The following is a 10,021-nucleotide window of genomic DNA, read 5'->3' on the forward strand; positions in this document are numbered from 1 at the left end:
TGAGTGACAGCCAACGAACACTTTTAATTTTTTCATTGATAATAAATCTTAAATTCTATCATTTATTTACACTTCACCCTGACTAAAGTTGTTTTTTTTAGAACAGAAAAGGTAACTGGCAGTCAGATACAAATTTTTGCAATGTTTACAACATCTGGCTAGCTTCAATGCTATATAATGCTAATGCTTACAACAATTAGCTAACTTGAATTGCAAAAGTACATACTAGCTTAAATGCTATTTACAACAATAGGCTAACTTACATGGCAAGTCCTCTAGCTCAAATGCTATATAATGCTAATGTTTACAACAACAATTGGCTAACTTGCATAGCAAAAGTCCGCTAGCTTAAATGCTATATAATGCTATGTTTACAACAATTGGCTAACTTGCAACGCAAAGGTCCACTAGCTTTAATGCTACATACACTAATGTTTACTAGACAGTTCCTACTCTGGTGCGCACTAGAAACAATCTGGTAGATTGTTAAAATTTATTTTATTTCTGTCGATGTCATCATCATCATCGGCGATCACTCGTAATGCATGGATTCTACCCTGAGACAGTCACAGCACAATTCAGCATGTCAGCTTTCTATTCTCTGCCAGTGGAGCAGCAGCACCATCTATCTGCTGATGAAATCTGAGATAAGAGGCTTGAATATGTGGGTTTCAGCTTTGATTAGAAGTTGTTCACGCCAAAAATAAAATTGAATGAGTAGGGATATTTTAGAATTTAATGTGGTGGTCTTTTCATAGAACAATTTTGAAAGACAACAGTTCTTGTCTGTTATCAGTATCAATAACCTTTCAAAATAGTAATTTTCAGTTCTGAATGAAACTGGCAAAGAAGTATTTTACTATCTGATGTCACTTCCTGTTGATATCAGGTCACTTCCTGTTGATATCGGATCACTTGGGTTGGAAATCAATAGGAGTGAATAAAAGTTTCTGTGCTATTGGAATGAATGGCGGGCGAATAGGGCCATTGGAAGTCAATGGAAATTTTTTCCTATTGGAAATGAGTGGGTATATTTTGGGCAAATTTTAGTGGAATCGTACATTTTCTGGGGGGGGACAAAAACTATATGCAACTTTTGGTGGCTCTTAGCATCCTTCATTTTGTATTGGTAAATGATCTCATTTGGACAAAAACTGTGGGACAAGTAGCATTTTGAAATTTCACCGCCACGCCCCCGGCGTTTTTGGCCAAACTTTCATTTTTAGGGATGTTGAAACGCTGTTGGTGGGTCAAATGGTTTTTGCTTGGCGGCGCGCTGCAGAAACACCATTGGGGACAAAAAGGCACAGAGCCTCTAAAAGGATATCAGCAGAAATAAGATTAAATTTTACCATCTTGTGCACAGCAGATAGTTTCTAGTGCGCACCACATGCAGTGATATCTTTGTAGTTGAGTCCAAGACTGAAGTAATGCTCAACTAAATCCTGTGTTCATTTTTTAGCACACTGAAACTGCTGGTGTCTGATGCACACCTGCAGCTTGTGGCCTATAAAAGGGAACTTTCTGGTGCACACCAGATAGTTTTTAGTGCGCACCAGATATTTTCTTGTGCGTACCGAATTGTTTCTGAGTCACACCGGACAGTATCTAGTGCATAAAGGATAGTTTCTAGTGTGCATCACATACTATCTGGTGCGTACCAGATATTTTCTTGTACGCACCACATTGTTTCTGATCAGCACCAGATAGTATCTAGTGCGCACCAAACAGTTTTTTAGTGAACACCAGATTGTTTCTGATCCGCACCAGATAGTATCTAGTGCACACCAGATAGTTTTTAGTGCTCATTAGATAGTTTCGAGTGCGCACCAGATAGTTTTTAGTGCACACCATATTTTCTTGTGTGCACTAGATTGTTTCTGATCTGCACCAGATAGTATCTAGTGCGCACCAGATAGTTTTAGTGGACACCAGATTGTTTCTGACCTGCACCAGATAGTATCTAGTGCACACCATATAGTTTTTAGTGCACACCAGATAGTTTTTAGTAAGCACCAGATTGTTTCTTGTGCGCACCAAATTGTATCTAGTGCACACCAGTTAATTTTTAGTTCACATCAGATATTATCTAGTGTGCACCACATACTATCTGGTGCGCACCAGATGGTTTAAGTAATAATTCACGTCCAAACTTAAGAAAAGCTAGTATTTTTTTTGTTTTTTTATGTGTACGTGGGCACGCCTGCTGATGTCACCTTGTAGGGCAGCCTTTGAAGGGAGATGGGGGCACAAGGGACATCCAGGCTTGACAATGAAGTGTTGTATCCCATAGACATGACGCTATCCCCGGGAGGAGTGGGTTTCACAATCTACTGTATATGTACTATAATGAGAGCATCTTGATGACAGTGTGAGAAAGGTGTGTGATGGAGTGAACAAGACATTGGATTCTGTGCTTGTGAAAAATATCAGCTGGGTGCGCAAGCAGTACTTGGTTGGATTGAAGACCTCAGAAAAATCCAAGAGTGTGAGAATCAAACATTGACTAGTGTCGGGGGGAAAAAAGAGTGTGACTGCCCTCTAGTGTAAAGACTACAACTAGTATGGAACATAAGTGCGTGTTTATCTATAAACTGATGATCATGTTTTAGTGCCAGTGAATAATGACTGTCTGTCATTGATGGCAATAGACGTCCAATCAATTTGACTGGGCCATTTTGAATGGATTGGACGTCTATCGCTGTCAATTAAATTGAAACATGATCATTTAATGCCAGACATCCGAGTAAAACGGCATTTGATGGTAAATGGAGTGTACTTGTATAGCGCTTTATCTACATCAGGGCAGTGGTGCCTCCAGAAATTTTTCATAGGGGTGGCCAGATGGTGCCACTTAAAATCTTGGCGTGGCACACCAAAACTAAAAGCCATAATTTCAGGTTTTCATTTTATTATTGCAGTAAAAAGGTCAGGGGAAAACTATCAGAAAGACTTAAGGACCCTGCTCCTGATATAGTTTGGTGTAATGTGTAATATATAATGTTATTTATGATTTAATGTGCATAGTCCATAGTCCATAGTCCTGGCTGGCATTTGGGATGAAATGCATAACTGATGCTTCAATAATCTAACAATAAGCGGGGTGGCCAGTGGGGTGGCCAACAAATTTATAGGGGGGGCCGTGGCCACCCCTGGCTACCCCCTGGTGGCGCCACTGCATCAGTGGTCCCCAAACTTTTTCCCGTGAGGGCCACATAACTTTTCCCTTCTCTGATGAGGGGCCGGGTCAGTTTGTAATGGAAAAAGTGTGACGATTGCAGGAGTGCCTAAATGTAAAAATTTATTGCTTTTCACGAAGCCACAATCAAATAACCCTTTCTGGATTCCTCACGGAACAAAAGTCAATAAAATAAAAATAATAATAGTATAATATAGTGGTGAGCGTCGTGGGGAAACAATGACAGGAAGCTAACTTTTATTTCACATTAGCTGCTCTTGTGCCCCATACACCGCACGATTCCAAGAAACAGTGGGCTTTATTGAATACAATGCACATGTCATAACATTTGCAACAGCGTCTCCCACTCACGGTTGCTCACTCCCCATAATGCAGTTGGGCGGGACACATAAGCAATGTGCGGAACACATAACAATCGCCACACTATAATATAATTAGTGCTGCAACGATTAATCGATTAACTCGAGTATTCGATTAGAAAAAAATATTCGTATTAAATTTCGTTGCTTTGAGTATTCGTTTAATTAAAATGGCGTTATGATTTATTTTGAAAGTGTTTGCATTTAGTTTGATTGATTAGGGCGGATACACTGCCCTCTGGTCTGCCTCTTTTCACGTGGCTGAATCCAACTGCTCCCTGTTAAGACCAACGACAGCTAAGTTTTTGTTTGACCTAATGTTTTTAATGCATTCATAATTTAGTTTTTAGGTATATTTGGCTGTTTTTTGTGGGAATATGTGCCTGAACCATTTGGTAGGAGCATTATAAAAAAAAAAAATCTTTAGCATTTTATAGCATTTAAGCTAGCGGACTTTTTCCTATGTAAGTTAGCTAATTGTTCTTTTGTTGTACAGAGATCCTCTTTAGCATTTTATAGCATTTAAGCTAGTGGACTTTTTCCTATGTAAGTTAGCTAATTGTTCTTTTGTTGTACAGAGATCCTCATAAAAAATAAATAAATTTAAAAAATACACTGTTTGAGGCTCAGCTCAGCTTCCCTAACTGATTACTCGATTATGCGAACTAACTAGTCCATCGATTAATCGACTTGTAAAATATTCGATAGCTGCAGCCCTGAATATAATATAATAATAATAAATAATAATAACACTATTAATCAAATAGATAATAACCAGATAACCCTCTCTGGGTTCTTCACAGAAAAAAAAGCCAGGAAATAAATAACACTATTGGGGGAAAAAAATTATAATAATAATTGTTCAGGGGGCTGCATCAAATGTGGGGGCGGGTCGTATCCGGCCCGCGGGCCGTAGTTTGGGGACCCTTCACTATGGTCCTACACCAACCCCTACGCTGACAGCATCAAGCAGATCTTCATCTACTCTGACTCCGTGCACCTTTGGAAGAACACCTACAGCAGCTTCTACAATGGCTGTATGGTGCTGCCCAGGTCTCCTAGAACTGAAGTAAGTGGCCAGCATTATTCACTTTATAAAAAAGATGAATCAAAACACCTATCTTTTCGAAAACAAACACGTTTTTTAGGAGCCTAAGAGGATGAGGACTGCTTGATTCTCGTGCCAGAAGGTACTCGGCAGGTGGGAGAACTACAGGTCTGTCAAGCCCGGCAACAAGTTGTCCCAGAAGGTGCTGGCGCTCTTCGATCGAGAAGCAGAGCGTCGGTCTCATCATGGAGGTCGTCAACCCCAACACGGTCGCACGGGCGAGGAGGAACACAGGGCCGACACCAGGGGTGAAAGTGACTAAAATTTCTTGCCGGAACTCCCCGACGTGAAGGTCGCCACGGAGCCAGAAATTTTATTTATTTATCTTTTTTTATTTCTTTTTTTTTGGGGGGGGGGGGGGGGTCAAACCTCTTAAACTATTGAAATGCAAAGAAAACTGTTTTAGCACAGTTATTTACACACACATACATAAACTGATTTGCATTCAAAATTGTATTTTTTCAATGTTTTGCAAAATACAAGTTAACGAAAACAGCAATAACCCCAACCTCCATCTCTTAATTTTTATTTTCCTCCATTTCCTCACATACTAAATGCCAAATCACCATTTTAACTACTTAAGAACATAGGATGTATATTAAAATTGAAGTTAATGTAAATATTTAGGTTTTTTTTTTTTAATAACAAAGATATAAGTGACATACATTCAGAAAAATTAGTACAAATGATTTCTATTATGCAGAGTGAAATGGAATGTATTTTGAAGATCTTTTTTCTACTTTTTTAAATCATAAATGAATAAGTAGCCGACATAAATGAACAATTATAAGTCCAAAGTGCACATTGACAGCTAAGATGTTCTGAACCTCCCCATCAGAGCAAATAAAACAAAATATCATGAATAAGCCTCCTCAATTCTTTCGTTGCTCTTAAAGATTTGATCCATTTTACGTTGCATTGCCCTTTTTTTGTCGAATCAATTCAACCTTTTTTTTTTTTTTGGCTGTTCCAGAAAACATGCACATTTGAACCAATCAGAGCTAATCTCTGCTGATCACATGTCAGTATGTCAGCCAATTGAACGGATAAATGAGTCCAGGTGTTTAGCTTTGCTCCGTGCATTCGCACATTGACGTGACTCATCATCGTCAGATAACTGCAGCAGCTGGGGAAACCTACATGCCGTCCGTGAAATAAAATAAATAATAAATATTGATGGAAACGGATTACGCTACACAAGCACTTTATTGTGCTTGTTGTTAACACCTGTGTATGTAAATCTTATGTTGGTAGATTGTTTTCTTTTTGGAGATGAAATGCATGTGTGGCTGCTTGGCAATTTAAAAAAAAAAAAAAAAATTTACATAGTGTTTTGACAGTTGCCACCATATTTTCAGAATCAGAGCACCGTGAACCGGAACAGCATTCCGGCCGTGAATATTATACCGGAACTGCGTTCCTGACCCTTCTGACCCACTTTCACCCCTGGCCAACACCCTGGAGATGTTCCAGAGGACAAGGGAGACCTGGAGACGGGCCGGGCGGTCCTCAAGCGGCCATCTCTTCCCATGGGGTCCTTCGGAATGTCGCTGTGGGACTCCATGATGTCCTAGAAGCACAACAGCACCTGCTAGAGTTCCTGGAGGTCCCTCTTCAACTGTTTTGGTGCGAGGATGTGACTTCAGAAGCGAGGAAGAACAAGGCTTTGAAGTGGCTGGCCGGCAGGAAAAGGAGCACATTCAAGAAGGGCAGAAATGAGATGGCGAGGAACAGAGACTTTTACAAGTCAAGGTGACCAGCATTATTCACATTATAAAAAAGATGAATCAAAACACATATTTTTCTAAAACAAGCAAGGCATAGAAAAAGGCAATGTGCAATGTGCGCAGTTTGGCTTTTGGGGGAGGGGGGCACAACAAGTTGATGACCTTGAAACGCAGCGTCAGCAATAAAATTAACTTTTAAGAATATTTATAATAAAGCGGCATGGAAAATGAATGAATGAATGAATAATAATAACTTGACAATAAGCGTTTTTTCTTGAGGGGAATTCTAAATCAAGATGCTCAGGCAATACTTTTCGCCAAGATCGTCATCCATTGAATATGGTACGCCCGCCGGTGTCGTGCCAATGTAGTAACCCCAGTCAAAAATTGTATCCCCTGGGCGGAGCCATATGGAGGCAGATTTGTGTCTTTATTATTCAATTTAAAAATATATGTATTTTCAATCCAAAAAAAGTCGCTTCAATCAAAAAAATTGTGTTTGAAGGCAAAAGTGAATTTGAAATTTTTAAAAAAAAAATGCATGAAAGCTATTTTCCTTGATTGAATTTTTTTTTTTTTTATTGGAGCCAAGTTTTTTTTTTTTTTGATTGAATCAACTTTTTTGATTGAAGTAATGTTGATATGTGTTTGGGCCAAAATTTTGGCTAGGACGTTTTTGTCTTTATTATTCAATTAAAAAATAAATTGCTTAAAAATATATATTTTCAAAAAAGAAAAATCACTTCAATCAAAAAAAGAAAAACGTAAATCACGTTTTTGAATGCGAAAAAATATTTGAGATTGAAAAATTTGCATTTGAACACTTCATTTTTTATTGAAAGTCAGTTTCATGCAATGACCCTTTTCTGCCCCCCCCCCCTTAAAATCCGCTTATGTATGTGATTGTTGAAAGACGAGGCTCACATCCTGGTAACACCACATCGACTTTTTGCACTGTCTGAGTGATAGGACTATGTCATAGGTATTTTATATTTATGTTTATTTAGATTTCATACTTGCACGTCACTTTTGAGATTATCCTGCACTGCAAAGGGATGCTCCACAATTTCACTGTGTAACTGTATCATGATAATAAAGGGCTAATCTATTCTATAATAAGTTGTGAGTGTGATGTTAAATTGAGTGATTTATTAGCTGTTGAAAACTTGTAGTGAATTTTTTTTTTTTTTTAATTAAGTTGCTATTATGGTCAAAATATGATATAAATATTGCTATTGATCCTGACAACACAGGTGATTATCTCTGGTGATTTTTGTGCATCTAGTGTAAAATCTGGGCATTTTATAGCCATTTGAAGTTTTGTTATACTTATATAAAAATTTATTCATCGGGATTGTATCAGGGAACGACTTTGAATTTTATGATGCCGCTGCTCATGGAGACTCTTATAGAGCTAAGGTAGAGGCCTGTTTTGGTTTTAGGTCGGTAGCAGCTTTGGTTTTGAAAATATTTGAATTGAAAATTGGCACCCTACGCATCGGCCCCGTCTCCCGTGTCCTGTCAAGTATTATGAAGTCTATGATTTATTATTTAATTCAATTATTATTATTTATACAAGTTATTAAAAAGAATTCAGAGACTTAATTTTACTTTAAAAGTGTGGAAATGACATAAAATGCACAAATTACCTGTATTTTTAGTTTGAAACATTGTATGGCTCTCACAGAATTACATTTAAAATTATGTGGTGTTCATGGCTCTCTCAGCCAAAAAGGTTCCCGACCCCTGGCCTAGAGAAACATTTTTACAGCAAAAGTTTAAGAATGAATGAATATTACTCTATTACGAGGAGTTGTCACAGAATTATTGAGTTGCAAATAAATCAATTCCAATCATCTTCATGAACAGTGCATCTGAATGTTCACTGATTTGCCAAAGGGTGATTTCAATGACATCAATGTGACAGCTGCGACTTGCAGCACAGACAGGCGAGTGCTAATTAAAGTGATACGTTAGTGAGACGGGTTTATATTTAGACATTAGTCGTTTCTTATCACATGCTACAACATCCCCCCTGAAAAAACATATCTTGCTGAACCACAAGAGAGCGCTGTTGCCTATGTTTTCCTTCCCACATAGGCATAATACAAAAAAAAGATCCCAAGGTTAACCCTTTCTGTCATTGACATCTAGACGGCCTACTACTAGGAGAATAATCATTGTTCGACCCTCCCACTCAAAATGGATTGGACGTCTTCAATGGCATTAGAAGATGAGCATTCACAACAATTACTCACAGTTTAAATTGCCGTTTTCCTCAGTCACTTTAGCACATTTCTCAGGTCCGATGCACATAAAAAAAGCAGTTTCTGGTTTCTTTGAACAAGTTGTACATTGATCTACAGTTTGGAATTTCTCACATTTCTGCATAAAAGCCCCATCAAATGTGATCTGATTTTTGTCAAAATCACACAGATGAAAAAACAGTGTCTGCTTTAACTAAAACCACCCAAACATTGATAGGTTTTCATATTTTAATGAGGATAGTATGCAAACAATGACAGAAGGTGGAAAATAAGTAAGTAAACCATCACATTTAATATTTTGTGCCCCCCCCCCCCCCCCCTCCTTGGCAGCAATAACTTCACCCAGATGCTTCCTGTAGCTGCAGATCAGTCTAGCACATCGATCAGGACTAATTCTTCTCTACAAAACTACTGTAGTTCAGTCAGTTTCCTGGGATGTCTGGCATGTTTTTAGGTAATGCCAGAGCATCTCAATGGGGTTGAAGTCTGGACTTTGACTTGGCCACTCCAGAACGTGTATTTTGTTCTTCTGAAACCATTCTGAAGTTGATTTACTTCTGTGTTTTAGATTATTGTCTTGTTGAAGCACTCATCCTCTATTTAGTTTCAACTGTCTGACAGGCAGCCTCAGGTTTTCCTGAAAAACATCCTTTTGAATTCAATCAAATTGCAAGTTGTCCAGGCCCTGAGACGGCAAAACAGCCACAAATCATGATGCACCCTCCACCATGCTTCACGGTGGGGATGAGATGTAGATGTTGGTGAGCTGTCTGTCTTTAATTATGCTGTCGTGTGCTCTCACCTCCAGTTAGGGTTTTGCTGTTTAAATTTTTTTTTTTTTTTTTAAATGCCCTCCTGTTCAAGATTTTTCTTCCCCCAGGAAATTGAGATACAACATTGGAAAGCTTAAAATCTATACATATATGGTGGAAAACACTCAGGTGACTTGGAGTTTCGCTGTGAGACCTCCAATTTGGCCAAATTTCAAAATTGTCCTATATTCATGTGTGATACATAATTGGAAAACTTAAAATCTCTATTTTCTGGGGGAAGAATAATTTTGAACAAGAGGGCTTTTTTTTTCTTTTAAATAAATAAATTTTTTAAACAGCAAAACCCTAACTGAAGGTGAGAGCATGCGAGAGCAGAATTACAGACGCCATGATTTTAACGAGATATTATCGCGTATTTACCTTGTTTCGATCCATAAATTCCATGTAGCATGTATCATCGAGTGTCAAGACACAGATGTAAATGGCCACAGCTGGATTTTTGGGGGATTTTATGGGGAAACATGGTAATATAACAAGGGTCGCGATGTAGAAATCACAGACATCAAGGAGTGGTCGAGATTTTCTTTT

Source organism: Corythoichthys intestinalis, chromosome 10 (assembly GCF_030265065.1).
Source record: "Corythoichthys intestinalis isolate RoL2023-P3 chromosome 10, ASM3026506v1, whole genome shotgun sequence".
In the NCBI taxonomy this organism is placed as follows: Eukaryota; Metazoa; Chordata; class Actinopteri; order Syngnathiformes; family Syngnathidae; genus Corythoichthys; species Corythoichthys intestinalis.